This window comes from Salvelinus sp. IW2-2015, linkage group LG1 (genome assembly GCF_002910315.2).
Source record: "Salvelinus sp. IW2-2015 linkage group LG1, ASM291031v2, whole genome shotgun sequence".
NCBI classification, from domain to species: Eukaryota; Metazoa; Chordata; class Actinopteri; order Salmoniformes; family Salmonidae; genus Salvelinus; species Salvelinus sp. IW2-2015.
In genome coordinates this window covers 10904982-10930002 of record NC_036838.1, presented here as the reverse complement: position 1 = coordinate 10930002, position 25021 = coordinate 10904982, and the positions used below count along the sequence as shown (strand labels likewise).

At 41.1% G+C, this 25021-nt stretch overlaps 1 protein-coding gene across 6 annotated transcripts in view; it reads right to left on the bottom strand.

Moving 5' to 3' along the window:
* Positions 1-12562, bottom strand: part of tmem63ba (transmembrane protein 63Ba) — a 96899-nt gene extending 84337 nt beyond the window's left edge. For 3 of the 6 annotated variants that reach the window (XM_023983023.2, XM_023983041.2, XM_023983035.2), the window contains exon 1: positions 12253-12562. The gene's annotated coding sequence lies outside the window, so the exon portion shown is untranslated. Of the gene's footprint in view, positions 1-1415; positions 1500-1799; positions 1886-12252 lie in introns of those variants that run through there. The other 3 variants (XM_023983030.2, XM_023983025.2, XM_070443195.1) reach the window with 3 other exon arrangements.
* Positions 12563-25021: the final 12459 nt, after the last annotated feature.

Here is a 25021-nt window from a genome sequence, read left to right as displayed (position 1 = left end):
GAAACCAACACTTCAATCCTGGTTCATTATAGTTGTCAAACGATCCACCACTTCAATTTGGGGATGGTCGAAAACACAAACAATGTAAGTACATACATTAATTCACATAAAACATTTGTGTGCATATTGAGCCATGTTCAAGGAGCTGGGTTGCACCTGAGAAGTCTGTGCTGAACCTGTCTAAAGCTGGCCAAACACCTCACCTCAGACAATCGATCTTTCTGCTCCATAACCGAGCCAACAGCTACAGAGATCACATTAAATTTCACATGGAAAAAATTAGAGGTCGAACGATTATGATTTTTCAACGCCGATACTGATTATTGGAGGACCAAAAAAAGCCAATACCAATTAAATCGGACGAGATTAGATAGATAGAGATAGAGATATAGGATAGATAGATGACAATTACAACAATACTGAAAGAACACTTATTTTAACTTAATATAATAAATCAAATAAATGTAGTCTCAAATAAATAATTAAACATGTTCAATTTGGTTTAAATAATGCAAAAACACAGTGCTGGAGAAGAAAGTAAAAGTGCAATATGTGCCATGTAAAAAAGCTAACGTTTAAGTTCCTTGCTCAGAACATGAAAGCTGGTGGTTTCTTTTAACATGAGTCTTCAATATTCCCAGTTAAGAAGTTTTAGGTTGTAGTTATTATAGGGCTATTTCTCTCTATACCATTTGTATTGTATATTGACTATTGGATGTTCTTATAGGCACTATAGTATTGCCTGCCTAATCTAAGGAGTTGATAGGCTTGAAATCATAAACAGCGCTGTGCTTCAAGCACAGCGAAGAGCTGCTGGCAAACGCAGGAAAGTGCTGTTTGAATGAATGCTTACGAGCCTGCTGCTGCCTACCACCGCTCAGTCAGACTGCTCTATCAAATATCAAATCATAGACTTAATTATAATATAATAAAACACACAGAAATACAAGCCTTAGGTCATTAATATGGTCAAATCCGGAAACTATAATTTCAAAAACAAAACGTTTATTCTTTCAGTGAAATACGGAACCGTTCCGTATTTTTTCGAACGGGTGGCAACCCTAAGTCTAAATATTTCTGTTGCATTGCACAACCTTCTATGTTATGTCATAATTATGTAAAATTATGGCAAATTAATTACGGTCTTTGTTAGGAACAAATGGTCTTCACACAGTTCGCAACGAGCCAGGCGGCCCAAACTGTTGCATATACCCTGACGCGAATGCGCTTTTGTTAATTCATTGGCGAAGTAGGCTGTGATTCGATGATAAATTAACAGGCACCACATTGATTATATGCAACGCAGGACAAGCTAGTTAAACTAGTAATATCATGAACCATGTGTAGTTAACTAGTGATTATGTTAAGATTGATTATTTTTTATAAGATAAGTTTAATGCTAGCTAGCAACTTACCTTGTCTCCTTGCTGCACTCACATAACAGGTGGTCAAGCCTGCCACGGAGTCTCCACGTGGATTGCAATGTAATCGCCCATAATCTGCGTCCAAAAATACAGATTACCGATTGTTATGAAAACTTGAAATCGGCCCAAATTAAAAATAGGCCATGCCGATTAAATCGGTCAACCTCTAGAAATAATAACCAACAGCAACCATTGATAATTCTATATGCCGGAATGTGCTACCAAGCACCGATTCAAAAACTCAGTCAGTATCGCTTTTCAATGTGCAGATCGACGATTCATACACTGCATCAAAAACACTCATGTCATACTGCAAGTCAAGACATCAGAACAGCTGAATAGTAGAGCCTTCTCAATACAACAATAGGTACACACCCTTTAAGGTGTACAGAGTCGGTGTATCCCTGACTAAGAGTGCCATAACATTGTTGGTCGACACTCGTACATGACCAAATTGAACGTCAGCATTTAGTCCTGTCTCTTATACACATCTAGATGTGTATAAGAGACAGACATAACACTGCATCAAACAGCAGCAGATTTCACAACATAAATTACAATCATAGCCATTTATGAATACTAGAAGCCACTATACTCCCTCCATATAAAATATACTTTATTTTTGAATGTATAATTTAGAATTCTAGAAGTACTTTGTATCTATTTGTTTAGGCCAAAACAAGAACTCTATTCCAGTGGTATGTATACAAGCCAATTCTTTTTACAATCATAGCAATTTCTCAAAGGGAAACCGAGGTGGATCTTCATATAGCAGGCGGCTCATTATCACATATCTGCACTGGACATGTTCTTCTGCGAGAGTGAGATTATCTGCTCCAAACAGATAGCAAGGGCACAACAAGGGGAAAAGGAGCAGAGAGAGGCGAAAAAATGTCTAGGTAGCCAATAAGAACGCACCCGCTTAACACGAGTGCAGTGCTTATCAACAAACACAGAAACATATCGTAGAAGTCCCATGACTGTCCATGTATTTGTTACCACTTACATAGCCTGTTTGTACATTGGTCGTATGTATCCGTATCGTAAAACCGGAGTTAAAGACTAGATTATAAATATAAATTCTGCCCTAGGAACAAGGTATAGCTGACCCAGCCTAATCAATGGGAAGGACATGCTGTAGTGAAGTTGAACAAGTGCTGTGTTATGACTCCGCACCCCTCTCTCTCTCTCGGACAGAATTCTTATCTTCGCTCATTAGCTGCAGTAGATTGGGTCCCATGCAGGAGCTCTCTCACTGAATTTCAAACACTCTTTGTCCATTACACAGACCCAAGGTAACCAGTAAATGTACTTGAAAGATAGATACAGAGAAAGAAAACATGAGATAGTGAGAGAAGAGAAAATGAGAGACAGAATGAGAGAGTGAAAGAATGACTGACTTTAAAATATAAAATATTAGAATAACCCCACATAAAAATTCTAAATAAGGACTCTCCCTCCAATGCATCCATGTCAGAAAACACAGAGCCATTGGAAATATGGATTGGGTGGTATCCAAATTAGTAGCCTTCTGAAAATCATACCTTAAAAAGAATTGGAAATCGGTATTGGTATGGTATTGGAAATCATACCTGCCGTATTTCAAAATACCCTGGTACATTGTATAGTCTAATGCACGTGTCAAACTCATTCCATGGAGGGCCGAGTGTCTGCGGGTTATCACACCACCCTTGTACTTGATTGATGAATTAAGATCACTAATTAGTAAGGAACTCCCCTCATCTTGTTGTCTAGGTCTGAATTGAAATGGGGGAAAAACACTGCAGACACTTGGCCCTCCGTGGAATGAGTTTGACACCCCTGACTAATGGGAAGGGACTTTATCTAGATTGAAGAGATGCATGCACTCCCCAAAATACATTAGGGGTAAATGGATGATGATCAACATATCGGTGTTGGCTACAGACTACAAAATATAGAATCTAGTTATCATTTTGACAGAAAAGCTATGGACAGAAAACCATTTCAAAGCTTATTATTTTGTAAGGAGGTCCTCAAATTAGAATGACAACAGCAGAGAAAGGGACAGGGCAAAAACTCTTACAATTCCAACTATTGAATCCTGCAAGATACTGTTTTTAATTAGACAACTACCTTTTTTGTCAAAGCTAAGATGCTTAAATTAAAATTAAATTGGCTTGCGCAACCGACATCTATAACGGTCTGCTGGCCCAGACAGCATCTCTAGCCGCGTCCTCAAAGCATGCGCAGACCAGCTGGCTGGTGTGTTTACGGACATATTCAAATCGCTCCCTATCCCAATCTGTTGTCCCCACATGCTTTAAGATGGCTACCATTGTTCCTGTACCCAAGAAGGCAAAGATAACTGAACTAAATGACTGCCGCCCCATAGCACTCACTTCTGTCATCATGAAGTGCTTTGAGAGACTAGTCAAGGATCATATCACCTCCACCTTACCGGCCACTCTAGACCCACTTCAGTTTGCATACCACCCCAGCAGGTCCACAGACGACGCAATCGCCATCATACTGCACTAACCCATCTGGACAAAATTAATACCTATGTAAGAATGCTGTTCATTGACTACAGCTCAGCATTCAACAACCATAGTACCCTCCAAGCTCATCATCAAGCTGGAGACCCTGGGTCTTGACCACGCCCTGTGCAATTGTGTCCTGGGCTTTCTGACGGGCCGCCTCCAGGTGGTGAAGGTAGGAAACAACATCTCCACTTTGCTGACCCTCTTGTGCTCCCTATTCACCCAGGACTGTGTGGCCATGCACGCCTCCAACTCAATCATCAAGTTTGCAGACGACACAACAGTAGTGGGCTTGATTACCAACAACGACGAAACAGCCTACAGGGAGGAGGTGAGGGCACTCGGAGTGTGGTGTCAGGAAAACAACCTCTCACTCAATATCAACAAAACAAAGATAATCGTGGACTTCAGGAAATAGCAGAGGGAGCACCCCCTATCCACATCGAAGGGACAGCAGTGGAGAAGGTGGAAAGTTCTAAGTTCCTCGGCGTACACATCACAGACAAGCTGAAATGGTCCACCCACACAGACACTGGAGTGAAGAATGCGCAACAGTGCCTCTTCAACCTCAGGAGGCTGAAGAAATGTGGCTTGTCACCCAAAACCCTGAAACTTTTACAGATGCACAATCGAGAGCATCCTGTCAGGCTGTATCACAGCCTAGTACGGCAACTGCCCCGCCCTCAACCGCAAGGCTCTCCAGAGGGTAGTGAGGTCTGCACAATGCATCACCGGGGGCAAACTACCTGCCCTCCATAACACCTACAGCACCCGATGTCACAGGCAGGCCAAAAAGATCATCAAGGACATCAACCACCCGAGCCACTGCCAGTTCACACCTCTACCATCCAGAAGGCGGGACCAGTACTGGTGCATCAAAGCTGGGACCGAAAGACTGAAAAACAGCTCTCTCTCTCTATGCCATCAGACTGCTAAACAGCCATCACTAACTCAGAGAGGCTGCTGCCTACATTGAGACCCAATCACTGGCCACAAATGGATCACTAGTGACTTTATACAATGCACTCTAAATAATGCCACTTTAATAATGTTTACATATCTTCCATGTATATACTGTATTTTATACCATCTATTGCACCTTGCCTATGCCGCTCGGCCATCGCTCATCCATATATTTGTATGTACATATTCTCATTCACCCCTTCAGATTTGTGTGTATTAGGTAGTTGTTGGGGAATTGTTAGATTACTTGTTATATATTATTATTACTGCACTGTCGGAACTAGAAGCACAAGCATTTCGCTACACTCACATTAACATTTGCTAACCATGTCTATGTGAGAAATACAATTTAATTTGAAAGGCCCAGTGCACTACTTTTTTTAAATAATATATTTTTTTTAAACAAAAAATAATAATATATATATAAATAAATAAAATATTCAGGGGATGCGGCAGCACCCTCCGCACCCTTACTTTCCGCGGCTAAGGGAGATTACACTTACAGTAAAACACAATGGTCCAGTGGAAAATATACACCCGGTATAAACCATATACACTCCTTTTTCTTTTTTTTCAGTGGGCATTGCTTAAACTCACTTCTTAATCCCTACTGATGCGTATCAAAGTAGCGTAGTGTAGGTATAAGGCTTATAAATTATGTAGTACAATAGATAAATCATGCACAAAGTAGCCTACACAAATCACAAAGCACATGAAATACTGTATATTCACATGAGTGCCGCACACATAACCTAGTTTCAGCAGAATATTATCTGCAGGCAACAAGAGCGCGCAGCACTCAACTGGTTTTGGTAAGGAGCAGCTCACGGAAGAATGATATCGGTAGCCAGGAGGGTAGGAAATCTATCTCCCAGTAAATGCTAACTAAGGCAACAACGGATATGAAAACCAGGTATTGAAAAAGTTTGGTCCGAAGTGTTTGTTAGTAGGCCATTTATGATTCCCAATTGTGATGTGATGCACTGTTTGCATCAGGGGCATAGGCATGGATGGGCCTGGGTGGACACAGGCCCACCCACTGGGGAGCCAGGCCCACCCAATCAGATTGATGCTGCTTAAGCATTGTTGTTGACTTACAACATCACTTATTTATTTTTAGTAAAAATCTGAAAAAAATATATAGGAAAACTCATGAAACATAGGATTTTTCACACAGGGTGCCTTTCCCACTTCTCCAGGCATCACTACATAGGGCTGATAGAAAGACAGCAGTCACACACAACATGATGTTAAAGGATAAGCAGTCCATTCACTGACATTTTTACATTTAGCACAAAGCGGTGACCTAAAGTTGAAATACAACAAATGTTTCACACTATCAGCAGCAGGTGTGCTGCAATAAAAATGTGAAAACACAGTTCCAGTCACCAGATGATCATTTAAAACTTTACTTCCTGTTGAAAGTTAGTTTTGAAAAGGGAGAAGCTAACAAATTAGCAATAACACACGCTGCAGCCTCCGCAAACTAGCCGACAACAAAAGCTAGCTAGCTAGACCATGGGGAAAAACTACTGCTCGCTATTGTGACCTGTTGGCCTTCGAGAAGGCAGAAGTTTCCATACGTTATTGTAAAAACTGTCCAAATGTGATCGGTTGATTTCACTGTCACTTTGCCAGTTGAATATTGTAATTATTTTATTAATCTGCTCTGAAGGCTTAGAAGACCCATTCCTCCTCACTGTGTCTGGGTTAATAATAATTTGTAGAGCAGCTCTATTTTCCCTCAGCATGCATTTTTTCACTTCTGAATGGCTAAAGAATCCCTATGTTGTTCAGAAATACTGGACATTTTGAACTCTTATTATGGTGGCGATTTGACAAAATTACAATCATGGTCTTGAATGTGACTTTTTCTGGTCTCGGTCTTGGACCCATTGTTCCCCCCGGTCTCAGTCTTGACACTGTCTTGCACCTCACCCCGATTGGCTCCGGTCTTGAATCTGTCTCGCTTTAGGTGGTCTCGAACACAACTCTGCTAATATGTGATCAGATGCGATCCACTGAAGGGAAGCACCTTCATTACACACACACAGTACAGCAGCAATGTCAAATTAAAAACATAATTTCTCTAAACCAGTGGTCACCAAACCGGTTGATCGCGAGGCATTCCTAGTCAATCACCAAACATTTCTGTAGAAAAGCCAACGACAAAGGCTTGCACTCTTTTTTTGTTTCGCTGTAGGAGGTAGCTGCACTTGATTCAGAAGCCCTGCACACCAGGTAGACAAAGTGTTCCTACTTGGAACCATTTCATTTGTCTGAAAAGACAAACTCCGCCTACTCGGTGGACTGGGAAATTTGCGAGTGCGCCAACTGCTCTGGCCAATCGGATATCTCAAATCACCATGCCAACAGCTTCCACGACCCCAGCAAAAGTTTGATACTAGCCTACGTGATTTCATGACTTTTAAACCATGACAAGAGAGACTGTCAAAGATTACATCAATGAGCTGCTGTTATGAGTGAGTTCATGTCTAAGTTTTTATTTCATCACTGTCAACACTGTTTTTATTCAACACCATTGAATAAAAAAACATTAAAACGTGCTTCTCCCTACATCCGCACACGCTGGAGCTGCAATGAATGGGTAAGTGTATTGATAGCCCTGCATTTTAATTATTATTAACAGATAGTCATGTCTACTTTAATATTGAGGAATAGTCCCCTCTCTGGTCAGTCTCACTAGAGGAAAGGAAGGAGAGGGCAGGGACCGTGAGAGGCAGACCCTCTGCTGCTCTCTCCCTCACTCTACTGAGGCCAATTTTACAACAGTAACATACAAAACACACAAAAAAAAACAGATGGATTACACAAAGAAACAATGAAGACGATGTGACTAACGCCGTGTTCAAAACAATGGGGAATCCGTAAATCTTCTACTTCTGACTTCAATGCGTTCAAGACAACTGTGAACTCTGGGGAAAAAATGATATCCGACTGGTAAAAATCAGAATTTCTAGTCGGAAGCTCAAGCATCTTTTCTAGAGCTCTGACATTCCGACCTGAAGATCAATGACATCATGATTTGACCCCCCCACCCCTTTTTCTCCCCAATTTTGTGATATCAAATTGATAGTTACAGTCTTGTCCCATCACTGCAACTCCCCTACGGACTTGAGATCGACAAAGGTCGAGAGTCATGCGTCCTCCGAAACACAACCCTGCCAAGCCGCACTGCTTCTTGACACACTGCTCACTTAACCCGGAAGCCAGCCTCACCAATGTGTCTGAGGAAACATTATCGAGATGGCGACCGAAGTCAGCTTGAAGGGGCCCAGCCAGCCACAAGGACTAGGTAGAGCGCGGTGGGACAAGGAAATCCCGGCCTGCCAAACCATCCCCTAACCCGGAAGACGCTGGGCCAATTGTGCACCGCCAATTGTGCACCGCCTCATGGGTATCCCGGGCACAGCTGGCTGTGACACAACCTAGGATCGAACCCAGGTCTGTAGTGATACCTCAAGAATTGCGATGCAGTGCAAGTGCACCACCACTCAGGAGACCAAGGAAGCAACATTTTAATTATTTTCATTCATGCACTTTCATCACCTTGCTTCCCACACACTAAAATTGTTCAGTAATTATTCTCAAAAGCAAGTGTCTGACTTTATTTTCCTGCATTTTCAGACAAATGTATTTTCAGACAAATTAAATGGTTCCAAATAGGAAAACCTTCCAGAAGGACAAATAACTCTACAGCACTCCACCAATCAGACCTTTGTGTGAGAGATGCCAGACAGAAGCCTTTATGATAGAGTGGCCAGACGGAAACCACTCAGTAAAAGGCACATGACAGCCCGCTTGGAGCTGGCCAAAAGGCACCTAAAGGACTCTCAGACCATGAGAAACAAGATTCAAGCGTCAAGTCTGGAAGAATCCTGGAACCATCCCTACGGTGAAGCACGGTGGTGGCAACATCATGCTGTGGGGATGTTTTTCAGCGGCAGGGACTGGGAGACTAGTCAGGACCGAGGGAAAGATGAACAGAGGAAAGTACAGAGAGAGATCCTTGATGAAAACCTGCTCCAGAGCATTCAGGACCTCAGACTGGGGTTAAGGTTCACCTTCCAACAGGACAACAACCCTAAGCAAACAGCGAAGATAACGCAGGAGTGGTTTCGGGACAAGTCTCAATGTCCTTGAGTGGCCCAGCCAGAGCCCAGACTTGAACATCTCTGGAGAGACCTGAGAATAGCTGTGCAGCAACGCTCCCGACCCTACCTGACAGAGCTTGAGAGGATCTGCAGAGAAACTTCCCAAATACAGGTGTGCCAAGCGTGTAGCGTCATACCCAAGAAGACTCGAGGCTGTAATCACTCCAAAGGTGCTTCAACAAAGTACTGAGTAAAGGGTCTGAAAACTGAAATGTCACATGTACATATGTCTAAACCTTTTAACAACATTTCTAAAAAACTGTTTTTACTTTGTCATTATGGGGTAGTGTGTGTAGATAGATGAGTGGGAAAAAACAATAACACATTTTAGAACAAGGTAACATAACAAAGTGTGGAATAAGTCAAGGGGTCTGAATACACTAATCCATCTACATTGAACAAAAATAAAACACAACCTGTTAGTGAGCATTTCTCCTTTGGCAAGTTAATCCATTCACCTGACAGGTTTCATATCAAGAAGCTGATTAAAGAACATGATCATTACACAGGTGCACCTTGTGCTGGGGACAATAAAAGTGTAACAAAACTGCACATTTAGTGGCCAACACAATGCCACAAATGTCAAGTTGAGGGAGCATGCATTTGGCATGCTGACTGCAGGAATGTCCACCAGAGCTGTTGCTATTTCTCTACCATAAGCCGCCTCCAACATCATTTTAGAGAAATTGGCAGTACGTCCAAACGGCCTCACAACCACGTGTAACCACACCAGCCCAGCACCTCAACATCAGGCATCTTCACCTGTCAGATCATCTGAGACCAGCCACCCGAAAAGCTGATGAAACTGAGGAATATTTGTGTCTTTAATAACGCACTTTGAGGGGAAAACTCATTCTGGTTGTCTGGGCCTGGCACTCAAGTGGGTGGGCCTATGCCCTCCCAGGCCAACCAATTGAGTGATATCCATACATTAAGTCCTACTGGATTTATTTCAGTTGACTGATTTCCTTATATGAACTGTAACTCAGAAAAATGTGCTTATATATCTTTGTTCTCTATATCACACAAACACAGTACCAGTCAAAAGTATGGACACTTACTCATTCAAGGGTTTTTATTTATTTTTAACATTGTAGAATAATAGTGAAGACATCAAAACTATGAAACAACAGATATGGAATCACATAGTAACCCAAAAAAGTGTTAAATAAATCAATATACATTTCAGATTCTTCAAAGTAGCCACCCTTTGCCTTGATGACAGCTTTGCACACTCTTGGCATTCTCTCAACCAGCTTCGCTTTGAATGCTTTTCAAAAAATCTTGAAGGAGTTCCCACATATGCTGAGCACGTGTAGGCTGCTTTTCACTCCGTGGTCCAACTAATCCAAAAACATCTCAATTGGGTTGAGGTTGGGTGATTGTGGAGGCCAGGTCATCTGATGCAGCACTATCACGCTCCTTGGTCAAATAGCCCTTACACAGTCTGGAGGTGTGTTTTGGGTCATTGTCCTGTTGAAAAACAAATGATAGTCCCACTAAGCCCAAACCAGATGGGATGGCGAATCGATGCAGAATGCTGTGGTAGCCATGCTGGTTAAGTGTGCCTTGAATTCTAAATACATCACTGACAGTGTCACCATCACACCTCCTCCTCCATGCTTCACGGTGGGAACCACACATGCGGAGAACATCCGTTTACCTACTCTGCATCTCACAAAGACACAGCGGTTGGCACCAAAAATCACAAATTTAGACTCATCAGACCAAAGGACAGATTTCCATCGGTCTAATGTCCATTGCGCATGTTTCTTGCCCCAAGCAAGTCTCTTATTATTATTATTATTATTGGTGTCCTTTAGTAAGGGTTTCTTAGCAGCAATTCGACCATGAAGGCCTGATTCACGCAGTCTCCTCTGAACAGTTAATGTTGAGATGTGGCTGTTACTTGAACTCTGTGAAGTATTTATTTGGGCTGCAATTTCTGAGGCTGGTAACTAATTAATTTATCCTCTGCAGCAGAGGTAACTCTGGGTCTTCCTTTCCTGTGGCAGTCCTCATGAGAGCCAGTTTCATCATAACTCTTGATGGTTTTTGCGACTGCTCTTGAAGAAACTTTCAAAGTTCTTGACTTTATCCGCATTGACTGCCCATGTCTTAAAGTAATGACGGACTGTCGTTTCTCTTTGCTTATTTGAGCTGTTCTTGTCATAATATGAACTTGCTCTTTTAATATCAAACAGGGCTATCTTCTGCATACCACCCCTACCTTGTCACAACACAAGTGATTGGCTCAAATGCATTAAGAAGGAAAGAATTTCCACAAATTAGGCACACCTGTTAATTGAAATGCATTCCAGGTGACTACCTCATGAAGCTGGTTGAGAGAATGCCAAGAGTGTGCAAAGCTGTCATCAAGGCAAAGAGTGGCTATTTGAAGAATCTCAAATATAAAATATATTTTGATTTGTTAACACTTTTTTGGTTACCACATGATTCCATGTGTTATTAAATAGTTTTGATGTCTTCACTATTATTCTACAATGTAGAAAATAGTAAAAATAAAGAAACTCTGGAATGAGTAGGTGGTACTATATATTTATTTATTTTTCTAAATGATTAAATATTGGATCAATTTATCTCAGAATAGTTTTGTTAGTGACATAAAATATGTAGATTAGATAGATAACATTTTAAACATTTTTTGTTGAACTCGAGTAGTGGCAGCCAGGAAAAGTGCAACAAATTCGTTTCTGTGAGAATTACAAATGGGTCAGTTACCCCACGTTACCCTATGCCGCTAGAAAGAGATTACAATATCTGTCTAGAAACTGGGCTAGACTCAAGACCGTTCCTCTCACTGGATCCTACAAAGTCTTTCTGCAAAGACAGCTCAGCGCAAAATTATTTTAAATGCGGTTCTTAGTACGTCAATTAGATCATACAACACGACGTTGTTTGGTATTGAAATAATTCTTCAAATAGTCTAGGCTACTATAAAATTATATAAAGTAGGTTATCCCTCAACTAGCCTATAGGCGTGACAGGCCCAGAGCACAATAGTGCGAATGCGATTCTGCATGATTGCTGCGCTGCGTCAACATTTTTAAACACGTGAACCCTCGCAATATATATAATATTGTATGTAGGTCTTTACCTTCTGGCCATATGTCAAAACAAATTAAATGAAGCCGCATCGTCTTTTACCTGGCAATCCAATTTGATTTTCCGTTTGTGTCTTCTCTTGCTCCAATGGCAATATCCCAAACGAGAGAGGCTAAATATATCGTTACAAATCCCCCACCAAGGTGACGAGGTCTAGAAACCAAGCAATCAGCCTCACGAGAGTAAGCTACTGAGAAGCGTCAGAAACATATTCGAAATCCATTATGTGCTTGTTGTTGCAAAAGTTAAAAAAGCGGCGAATTGCTTCACAGTCCCTTTGAACGACACCGAAAATGGACGCGAACGCTATGAATATAATTACCGGCAATTGGAAGCCCGACATATTCCATTGTGAGCCTCTCTTCCAACAACAACCTCTAGGTGGCGACAAAGTAACACTTCCGTTAGGTTTTCAGAATAAAAGTCCCCTTATCCAAAAACGCATGCAAAGTCATTTTGCAAAGTGTCACTGTCAGTGCCCACAGGCATTTTGTAAAGTGCTATTTTATTTATTTCCTATTAGTTACACCTCATTGGAACACATCTGTTTTATTTACTTGAAATCTTAAGAACAAAAAATATATTGTCTTAACTAAAAACCAGTCCAGTCAGCTCACCAAAACAAATTTTATTAGTATGGAAGTTGCAAATTACCAAGTGGCAACTGCAGATCATGCTGCTTGCTTAGGAAGTGCCACTTCCACTCGATTCGGCTCCTACCCAGCGCAAACTTACATGACCGCCCTCCTAGAGCGTTCCAACCCATTGCACTGCCAAAAAATGCCTATTTCAATAGCGCAAGGGATGACACTTTCAGGCTGAGGAGTGAGTTTCATAGAACCCCATCTGCTACATATGCACAAATAGATCAGTAAATATGTAACAGTATCCACAAAATAAAATGAAGACTAATGATAATGTAAATTAACCATTATGATCATTTTTACACTCATCCATATTAGGCTACCAGAAGACTGCTGTTTTTGAACATATTGTAGCAAATTCAGGGCTAAGCCCAATTCGGGACTCTGACACTTCTTGATGAGGTCACTAGTTGTTGTACAAAGGTATCTACATGCTTACTGACTGCTACTGCCATCCCCATGTTTCTCTCACAAGTCCCTTGGGACACACTTCTAGTTCTAACACCAGCATAGCGAATATGTAGTCCGAACCCAGGTTACTGCTACTGTGAGTCCAAAACTTGAATTGTTACACCAAGAGGTTTGAACTTTCTGATGAGATATTAAAACGTTATTTACTGTGTGTCCCTTTTGGGAAATTTGTCTTGCATCTCGACAAACAACAGCACAGCATCACCAATAAGTGGGGTGGCAGGTAGCCTAGTGGTTAGAGCGTTGGACTAGTAACCGGATCGAATCCCTGAGCTGACAAGGTAATAATCTGTTGTTCTGCCCCTGAACAAGGCACTGTTCCTAGGCCATCATTGAAAATAAGAATTTGTTCTTAACTGACTTGCCTAGTAAAATACAATAAATACATCAATCACAAGCAATAACTACAGCAGACATGTTCATTAATTCAGGTGGGGGGCTGAGCAGTTATTTATTCAACTGATTTATTCTGTTGGGAATGAATTATTTCTGGGCTCTTTGTAAAGATGGACTCTGCATCGGCGGCCTGGTGGTATGAGCTGGTACTCCTGGTTGAGTGGGTGTGTTAGATCAGTGGCAATTCTCGCTCCTGCCCTCAGTACTCTCTCCAAGAACAGTGTTTCCATGTTCTTGAGATGAACTCCTGATATGTAATTAATCTCTTCATGTTGTTGTCCCTTTTTGTATATATGTTTTGTGTTTGCAGTCCAGGAGAGTTTTGAGTCAATTATAGTACCAAGATATTTGTGTTGCTCAACTGATTCTATTTGCTCTGAGTCAATGTGAATGGGCCCGAGATCATCTTTTAAAGTTCTTAAGTTTATTGTAATTTCCTTGTTGTTGTTTTTTCACATAAAAATGTGTCTGTTTTCCTTCCACCATTGGGTTAAATGTGTTCTTTCTGTCCTGTAGTCATCCTCGGACCCCTAGGTGTGTTCCTAGGTTTGTACAATATGCTTTCTGAATGCTACTAAAGGCTGTGCACACCCAAAAGCCTTGTTTTCACCTTCATTATCTGATCAAGATGATCCAAACAAGTTCTGTCACATTTACACATGGTAATAAAATGTGTCTGTTATCTGTCTACTGTGTCCGCATTGTGACCATATTTCCCTATAATATCTATCTGCAGTCTGCAGTAACTACAAGGAACAGTTCAGTGTTGTAGTAATTGAGACCACATATTGAGTGTCTTGGTCTGGTCTCAGTGTCTGATACATTTTTACTCGGTCTTGACTCGGTCTCAGACAATGAGGACTCATAATTTCTTCCGGAGACCAGGCAAGACCAGCAGAGTAAAAAACTCATAATTGCAGTGGGTGCGTTCCACTGCTTAGATGTTGCATGCATCAACCAATGGTTGGTGCCACATCATTGAATGTGTCATCTACAGACAGATTGCTATAACACATGATGTAAGATCTGGCTAAGTCTATCAGTACATTTCCACATAACACAATAATTCCAATAGCCATTCGAGCTTTGCCCTCGTGTGGGAGCTAGCAAGCAGCTGAGGTAGTGCTAGGTATCAACAGCCAATCCGGTAGGGGCTGGAAGCTATAGTGAGCTTCGATTGGTCAATAGCGTCGCGTTATCGCAGAGTATTTGCATAAAGTTCAGCTTTCGCCAACTTTGGTCCTGCTCTGTTCACGCTTTCTCGCCCATGCTCGCATCGCCCAATGGTCCCCCCGTCCACTTCGCTTCCCTCCACTGAAAATGAATGGGGCTCTGTTGTTTCATTGCCCCCATAGTGTTATGTGGAAATGCACTGTGAGCAGAGGAACGTGACCAGTATCAGCTTCCATTCCATCAGCGCATTAAACTGCTTCGCCAGGCCAAATATCCACACTCCTTTCATGACACATTAATATCTTATCGCCTATTGAAACATGGGCTTCCTACTTTTCCCAATAGTTACCTACCGTCCTTTACATTCGTTGAACAACTTGCAAACTTTGTGGCATTCTAATGCCAATGTTTGTCCATGGAGATTGCATGGCTGTGTGCCTGATTTTGTACACCTGTCAGCTGAAATAGCAGAATCCACTCATTTGAAGAGTGTCCACATACTTTTGTATATGTAGCGAATACTGTATCTTCACCAAATCTATGCAAATTGGTATTCTTCCTTAAGACTTGAACATTTTCAAAGTTATCTCCCTCTATAAATTGGAATTTCATTGATTTGCTGGTAGGCAAGAGTGGGAGAAATTGTTTGAAAGTTGCATGCTCACTATTAGTAAGGGGAGACTGGGGGTAGCTGTAACATATTTTGTCTTTCTATCTATTTTAGACCTGTTTGGGTTAGTGATCATTTGTAGAGTGGCTCTCTATTTGCATTTTTTTCACCTTTCTGAATGTCTTTATTTTTGTAAATTTAATTGAACATTTATTTAACTAGGCAAGTCAGTTAAGAACAAATTCTTATTTACAATGACGGCCTACCAAATGGCAAAAGGCCTAAAGAATCCATATGTAAAAATATATATATATATATCAGTTAAACAAAGCATATTAACTTTAATTGTACATTATATATTTAGCATACAAGAAGAAACATGTTTGAGTGTGTGTGTGTGTGTGTGTGTGTGTGTGTGTGTGTGTGTGTGTGTGTGTGTGTGTGTGTGTGTGTGTGTGTGTGTGTGTGTGTGCGTGCGTGCGTGCGTGCGTGCGTGCGTGCGTGCGTGCGTGCGTGCGTGCGTGCGTGCGTGCGTGCGTGTGGGTGTGAGTGTGAGAGTTAGGCTACATGGAGGGGATTATTGAGTAGTTTGGTTCATCAGGCTGACCCCCAGTCCTCGCTTGAAGTTATTGATTGAGGCATGATGAGGTTTTGGCAATATGAAGATAAGAATTCCAGAGTATGGTTCCTCTGTATCTGGTAGAGAATTTATTTTGTGAGGGGTGGGGAGGGGGAAGGTTGTCGCAGTGTTATATAGATGGATTTCAGAATTAACCTGGAAGAATCCATTGAAGGGTTTACGTAAACTGTTTGGGAGGTATGAGTATTTGTAGATGAAAGTGCATAATTGGCGTACATTAATGTTGTAAACAGACAATGTATTGAGTTTCTCAAACAAAGTTGCAGATGGAGCTAGGTAATTAGAGGAGGTGGCTAGTGTTGCAAATGTCTTTGTATGATGAGTAATTTGTGTAGGTAGGAGGCATATGTACTGGCCAAGACAATATTACAGTAAATGAGATATGGGTAAATTAAGCTATAGTATAGAGTTAGGAAGCAAGCCTGATGAGCCAAACCCCTAATCTTTCTGATGATAACAGATTTCATTGCTTTGCTACAGACAAATGTAATATGACATTAACAGAATAACTTTTCATCAATTAGAACTAGTGGGATCTAGTGGATGTGACTTGTTCCATTTCATTCCCACCAATTGAGATTCTGTCTCTTTTCTTTACAATATTTCTTACTCTTACTAGTTTTTAGAATCAAGTTAGATTTTTTAACATTTAAAGATCATTTGTTTATCTGAAACCATTCAGAAAATTTGGCCATACCCGAGTTGGCTTCATTAATTAGTGAATAAAAATGATTGTGTGATAAAATGAAATTGGAATCATCAGCAAAGAGAATGGGAAGTACAGTAGAAGACACAGCAGCAAGGTCATTGATATAGATTAGGAATAACAAAGGTCCAATTATCGAACCCTGTGGCACAGCACAGGATATCTTGGCCCTGGTATATGCACAGCCGTTTGCATAAACAAATTGTTCTCTAGCATAAACATAACTATATAACCAATTATATGTTTAATCATGAAAACAGTAATGATGCAATTTAGAAGGTAGTGTTTCATGATCAACCGTGTCAAATGCTTTGGATAGATAAAAAAAAATGGTTGTTAAGGGCTGTAAAGATTTTATCCACAAGTTGCAAAAGAGTAGTTTTTACAAAAAAACATGTTGATGCTCATTAAGAATATGGTGTTGATTTAAATGTTTCAACATTCTCTTATACACACATTTTTCTAGGATTTTAGAAAAACATGGTAGTACAGAAATTGGGCGATAATTTGTAAAAGATCTTGGATCCCAAGATTTATAGAGGGGGATAACTTTGGCAATTTTCAAATCTTTAGGAACAATAACAATTTGCATAGATGTGGAGAATATACTGTATACACTATATATACAAACGTATGTGGACACCCTTTCAAATTAGTGGATTCATGTATTTCAGCCACACTCGTGTTGACAGGTGTACAAAATCAGGCACACCGCCATGCAATCTCCATAGACAAACATTGGCATTAGAATAGCCTTACTGAGGAGCTCAGTGACTTTCAACGTGGCACCGTCATAGTGCTCATTCCAACAAGTTGATTAGTCAAATCTCTGCCTTTCTACAGTTGCCCCGATCAACTGTAAGTGCTGTGAAGTGGAAACATCTAGGAGCATCAATGGCTCAGTCGGGAAGTGGTAGGCTCCACAAGCCCACAGAACGGGACCGCCAGGTGCTGAAGCGCGTAGTGCATAAAAATCACTTGTCCTCGGTTAAAACACTCACTATCGAGTTCCAAACTGCATCTGGAAGCTACGTCAGCAAGATAACTGTTCGTCAAGAGCTTCATGAAATCGGTTTCCATGGCCGAACAGCCGCACACAAGCCTAAGATCACCATGCGCAATGCCAAGCGTCGGCTGGAGGAGTGTACAGCTCACCGCCATTGGACTTTGGAACAGTGGAAAGGCGTTCTCTGGAGTGATGAATCACGCTTCAGCATCTGGCAGTCAGACGGACAAATCTAGGTTTGGCGGACGCCAGGAGAACGCTACCTTCCCGAATGCATAGGGTCAACTGTAAAGTTTGGTGGAGGAGGAGTAATGGTCTGGGGCTGTTTTTCATGGGCTAGGCACCTTAGTTCCAGTGAAGGGACATCTAAATGCTACAGCATACAATGACATTCTAGATGATTCTGTGCTTCCGACTTTGTGGCAACAGTTTGGGGAAGGCCCTTTCCTGTTTCAGCATAACAATGCCCCCATGCACAAAGCGAGGTCCATACAGGAACGGTTTGTCGAGATCGGTGTGGAAGAACTTAACTGGCCTGCACAGAGCCCTGACTTCAACCCCATCGAACACCTTTGGGATGATTTGGAACGCCGACTGCGAGCCAGTCCTAATCGCCCAACATCAGTGCCCGACCTCACTAATGCTCTTGTGGCTGAATGGAAGCAATTTCCCGCAGCAATGTTCCAAGATCTAGTGGAAAGCCTTCCCAGAAGAGTGGCATTGCTATCGGGAAATAAAGGCCCAGGATGGTTCTTATGATGCTTAAGAGGTCAGAGCAAAGAAATCTGATCTGCCCGTCCAGACTGAGGTCAAATATGGAGCACTAGAATTGTATTAGGATTTAGATCCACATATGGTTGTGGTATAAATCTGAACTCAAACATTTTTGTTGCTGTTTACACATTAGGGAAAGATCAGATAGGTATCAAATATTTAAAAAACAGTGCCTTCGGAAAGTATTCAGACCCCTTCACCACTAAAATAGATTTTTGATAATTTATCTACACGCAATACCCCATAATGACAAAGTGAAAGCAGGTTCTTAGAAATGTTTGTAAATTTATAAAAAATCTAAAACGGAAATATCTTATTTACATACACTACCGTACAAAAGTTTGGGGTCACTGAGAAATTTCCTTGTTTTTGAAAGAAAAGCACCTTTTTTGTCCGTTAAAATAACATAAAATTGATCAGAAATACAGTGTAGACGTTGTTAATCTTGTAAATGACTATTGTAGGTGGAAACGGCAGATTTTTTATGGAATATCTACATAGGCGTACAGAGGCCTATTATCAGCAACCATCACTCCTGTGTTCCAATGGCACGTTGTGTTTGCTAATCCAAGTTTATCATTTTAAAAGGCTAATTGATCCTTAGAGGAGAAGTACATTAGAGTGTCTAGTTTGAGAAACAGACACCTCACAAGTCCTCAACTGGCAGCTTCATTAAAAAGTACCCGCAAAACACCAGGCTCAACATCAACAGTGAAGAGGCGACTCCGGGATGCTGGAGTCGAGGGGTCTGAATACTTTCCGAATGCACTGTAATTAGCAAAAGATCGGAATTGGGCTGCCTATGTTATGCAACTTTAATAACAAAGGAAGTAAGCTCAATTGTTCATGCTTTTATTCACTCCGAAATAAGACTTTATTATTACGCTGATAAGTGATAAACCACCCACTGCCAAGAATTCTACAATCTGTGGAGAGCAATTGTAAATATTAAATTGTAACCATAATTTTTTCCCAATTTGGTGTACATGATCTGTCAGGTTAACTGCCTTTCAATCTTTTGAACACTTTGTAAAAGACATGTTTTAACATTTTCTTTAGAAAGTCACCTGATCAAATACAGTAGTTTGATAGCCCAAGTACACTACTTATTATTGTTGTGTTTTATTTATTTTACATTGACATAGAAAATTGCAATGGGAAAATCGACATTGAAGTCTTCAGCCTACCCTGGAAGCCTGTGTTTCAGACATAAGGAAGTAGATGGCGGCAAATGTTTTACTTTTAAACTCAGACAAAACTAAGATGCTAGTTCTAGGCCCCAAGAAACAAAGAGATCTGCTGTTTAATCTGACAGTTAATCTCGATGGTTGTACAGTCGTCTCAAATAAAACTGTGAACAGGAGGTTGGTGGTACCTTAATTGGGGAGGACGGGCTCGTGGTTGGTATCAAATACATCAAACACATTGTTTCCATGTGTTTGATGGCATTCCATTTTCTCCATTCCAGCCATTATTATGAGCCGTCCTCCCCTCAGTAGCCTCCACTGCGAAGGACCTCGTCGTTACTCTGGACCCTTTTCTCTCTTTTGACGAACATATACAAATTGTTTCAAGAGCAGCATTTTTCCCATCTTCGTAACATTGATAAAAAACCTGAGACTTTTGTCAAATAATGATGCAGAAAGACTAACCATGCACAAAAAGCACAAAATAAACTTCAGTTAGTGATAAATATGGTTGATAAAATCTTGACTAGAGCCCAAAGATGTGATCAAATTATTCAACACTGGCTTCCTGTTAAGGCTAGGATCTGATTTCAAGGTTTTACTGCTAACCTACAAAGCATTACATGGACTTATCTCTCCAATTTGGTGCTGCCATACATATCTATGGTCACAAGATGAAGGCCTCCTTATTGTTCCTAGAATTTCTAAGCAAACATCTGGTGGTAGGGCTTTCCCCAACTTTTATGGAATGGTCTGCTGATCCATGTGAGAGACACAGACTAGGTCTTGACCTTTAAGTCTTTACTGAAGACTAATCTCTTCAGTAGGTCTTATGATCGAGTTTAGTCTTGACTTGGCGTGTGAAGGTGAATGGCAAGGCACTGGAGTGACAAAACACCCTTGTTGTCTCTGCCTGGCAGGCTCCCCTCTCTCCACTTGGATTCTCTGCCTCTGTCCCTATTACGGAGGCTGAGTCACTGGCTAGCTAGTGCTCTCCCATGCCGTCCCTAGGAGGGGGGCTTGAGTCACTGACGTGATCTTCCTGTCTGGTTTTACGCCCTACCTGTCTCAGTCCCCAGTATCTATGCTGCAATAGTTTTTGTGCCGGGGTGCTAAGGTCAGTCTGGTGTAATTCTCCTGTCTTATCTGTTGTCCTGTATGATTTTAAGTATGCTCCCTCTAATTCTCTCATCCCTCTCTGTCTCCCCTCCTGGAGGACCTAGGACCATGCCTCAGGATTACCTGGCCTGACGACTCTTGGCTGTCCCCGTCCCCAGTTCACCTTCTCGTGCTGCTGCTCCAGTTTCTGCTGTTCTGCCTGCAGCTATGGAACCCTGACCAGTTCACTGGACGTGCTACCTTGACCTGCTGTTTTGACCCTCTTTCTCCCTCTCTACCATACCTTCTGTCTCAAGCTCTGAATGCTCGGCTATGAAAAGCCAAATGACATTTACTTCTGAGGTGCTGACCCTTTATAATCACTATGATTATTATTTGACCCTGCTGGTCATCAATGAATGTTTGAACATCTTGAAGAACTATAGGTTTCTTCCTAGGTTCCTGTCTTTCTAGGGAGTATTTCCAAGCCACAGTGCTTCTACATCTGCATTGCTTGCTCTTTGGGTTTTTAGGCTGGGTTTGTGTATGATGATGTAAAAAGGCTTTATAAATACATTTGATTGATTGATCTAGGGCTACTTAAGACAGAGCTTTTCAAAACCAAAGTGTAGATATAATCCTATTTTTTTTCAATTATCTTTGTTCTATATGCAGGTAATATGATTTTTGTGATGTCTTTTCGAAGTCTAGAATATTTCCTGCTGTTCACAGGCGACTGGTCATTTCAAGTAATTACATATACCAATTGATTCTTGAAGAATCTCTCTGGCAATATTAGTCCATTGTTTTTAGTCATATATACACTGAACAAAAATACAAACGCAATATGCCACAATTTCAACGATTTTACTGAGTTACAGTCAACTGAAATCAGTCAATTGAAATAAATTAATTAGGCCCTAATCTATGGATTTCACGACTGGGCAGGAGCGCAGCCATGGGTGGGACTGGAAGGACATAGACCCACCCACTTGGGAGCCAGGCCCAGCCAATCAGAGTGAGTTTATCCCCACAAAAGGCCTTTATTACAGACAGAAATACTCAGTTTTATCAGCTGTCCGAATGGCTGGTCTCAGACGATCCCGCAGGTGAAGAAGCCAGATGTGGAGGTCCTTAGCTGGTGTGGTTTACACGTAATCTGCGGTTGTCAGGCCGGTTGGATGTACTGCCAAATTCTCTAAAACAACATTGGAGGCAGCGTTTGGTAGAGAAATGAACATTAAATTCTCTGGCAACAGCTCTTGTGGACATTCCTGCAGTCAGCATGCCAATTGCACACTCCCTCTGATCTGTGGCATTGTGCTGTGTGATAAAACTGCACCTTTGTGTCCTTTTATTGGCCCCAGCACAAAGTGCACCTGTGTAATGATCATGCTGTTTAACAAAAGGATGCACAAAATGATAGGATTTTTCAATACACAAAAAAAATATATTTAAGATATTTTATTTCAGCTCAAGAAACATGGGACCAACACTTTACATGTTGCATCTTATTTTTGTTCAGTATAAGTGTTTGTAAACAATTTGTAGTTTAAAATTAAAACCACCATGCCAATCTCCAACTATCAATCGGTGCATCCAGCTCTCTGTGAATTTGAGAATGGTTACATTTCCTCAGCCCCATCCCTCAACTTACCAAACAAAGTGAAAGGGGCAGGCTGTTGAAATGGCAGGATGTGGCTTTAAATGAATTCACCTTTGTTAACTAGATTTGTGATTTCTTTTAAAGTCAAGCTTGATTTAAAACATTTGATAACCCCTTTTGTTCTGAGGAGAAAAATATTATTGTTTATGGTTTAAAAAAAATTGAAGTCACATTGATGTACTTTTACTTAATACAATAACTCCTTGAAATTTTGAGAAAGGCCTTTTATTCAACCATATATCCAAATAAGGAACATAGGTACAGAAAAACAAGAAAGCAATTTCCAGAGTTATGAACCTAATTTTTAAGCCAAAGAATTACTCTGTCCTAAAAAGATGTTGGTTGTGAGAACCACTCACTAACCAGGTTGCCATCCAACCTTTTTATGTGAGTAAAGTACGTTGGATAAAAAGTCACAACAGTCCTGATGGAAACAGCAAATAGCGTCGGTAAACTTTCCAAATGTCAACAAAACACAGAATGCTAGACAAGGTGGGAACTTTGTAGCCACCCCACACCATAATACCTTCACCTACATGCTTTACAGTGGGAATACACATACAGAGATCACCGTTCACCGACACAGCGTCTCACAAGGACACGGCCGTTGGAACAAAAATCTCCAATTTGGACTCATCAGACCGGTCTAATGTCCATTTCGCCGCGTTTCTTGGCCAAGCAAGTCTCTTCTTATTCTTGGTGTCCTTTAGTGGTTTCTTGCAGCAATTCGACATGAAGGCTAATTTATAGTCTCCTCTGATAGTTGACGTTGAGATGGGTCTGTTACTTGAATTCTGTGAAGCATTTATTTGGGCTGCTAACTCTAATGAATTATCCTCTGCAGCAGAGGTACTCTAGGTCTTCCATTCCTGTGGCGGTCCTCATGAAAGCCAGTTTCATTATAGCGCTTGATGGTTTTTTGAATGCACTTGAAGAAACTTTCTAAGTTCTTGAAATGTTCCATATGACTGACCTTCATGTTTAGAGTGACTGAGGACTGTCGTTTCTCTTTGCTTATTTGAGCTGTTCTTGACTAGTTAAATAAAAATGTCAAGTCAATTAAGAACTAATTCTTATTTCAAACCCGGACGACGCTGGGCCAATTGTGCGCAACCCTACGGGACACCCAATCACAGTCGGTTGCGATATAGCCTTAAGTCGAACAGTGTCTGTAGTGACGCCTCTAGCACTGAGATGCAGAGCCTTAGACCGCTGCGCACTCGGGAAAATATAGACAAAATATAGACTTGTCTTTACCAAATAGGGCTATCTTCTGTAAAGCCCCCCCTACCTTGTCACAACACAACTGATTGGCTCAAATGCATTAAGGAAGAAATTCAAAAATGAACTTTTAACAAGGCACACCTTAATTGCTGTCAAGGCAAAGGGTGGCTACTTTGAAGAATCTAAAATATATTTTGATTTGTTTAACACTTTTTGGATTACTACATGATCACATATGTTATTTCATAGCTTTGATGTCTTCACTATTATACAATGTAGAAAATAGTAAAAAGAAAAAAAAACCCTTGAATGACTAGGTGTTCTAAAACATGTGCCCGGTAGTGTATATATAAATATATCTCCATAAAAATTACACCAGGGGCTCTGCATTGTTTGGCCTGTGCAGCTTCCGTGTGTCTCAGAGAGGTTGGGTGAAAACAAACATTACCATTCTTACAAATGGACAATAATCATACTATTCTACCATTTCATTCTAAATATCTATTTGAAATTTGTGCCTTTTAAAACCGAGTCCTCCAGGCGTTCTGAGAGGTCGTGGCACTGCTGCTCGTACTCTGGGTCTGTAAAGTGATGCTTGGGCTCGGCCAGCTTCCTCTGCAGTCTCTCCAGACGCTTTGCTCTTTCTCTGCCTCGCGGTCTGCTCTGCTTCTTAAGCCACTCTGCCATCCTGAAGACACACACACAATGTGACTATATTTTCATTTCCTATTTATTCATGCAATTTATCCATTCCATTGACCAAAAGTGCAAACTGACAATCAAATCCACCAGGCGAGCTTCATCAAAAACACTTATTAGAAAAATACTTCAAATACCAGATAAAACTGAGTCTGTGGGTGACCATCTTACTCTTTCTCATGGTTGACATCTCTTAGTCTCCTTCCGCTTAGGTCCCTGCAGGCTTCGCGGTTTGTGGTCTTCTCAATTTGTGCCCCAAGAGCCCTAAGCATTGACCCAAAGCCTGCCAGTTACAAATAATGGACAGTTAGTTTTTCATATACTCACTTATTCAGAATAATGTAAGCAACATTTCACACCTGTCCACTAACTTTAGGCTTAACAGTAAATTATCATTTTCTTAAGTAGCTAGCTAAATAGAAGTTTAGTAATGAACCTTTACGTCTGTAAGTCTAAGGACAAGCAGACTTTAATAACTACTTAGTTACCTCCTTTCCCTCACAGAGAGCGAGGCTTC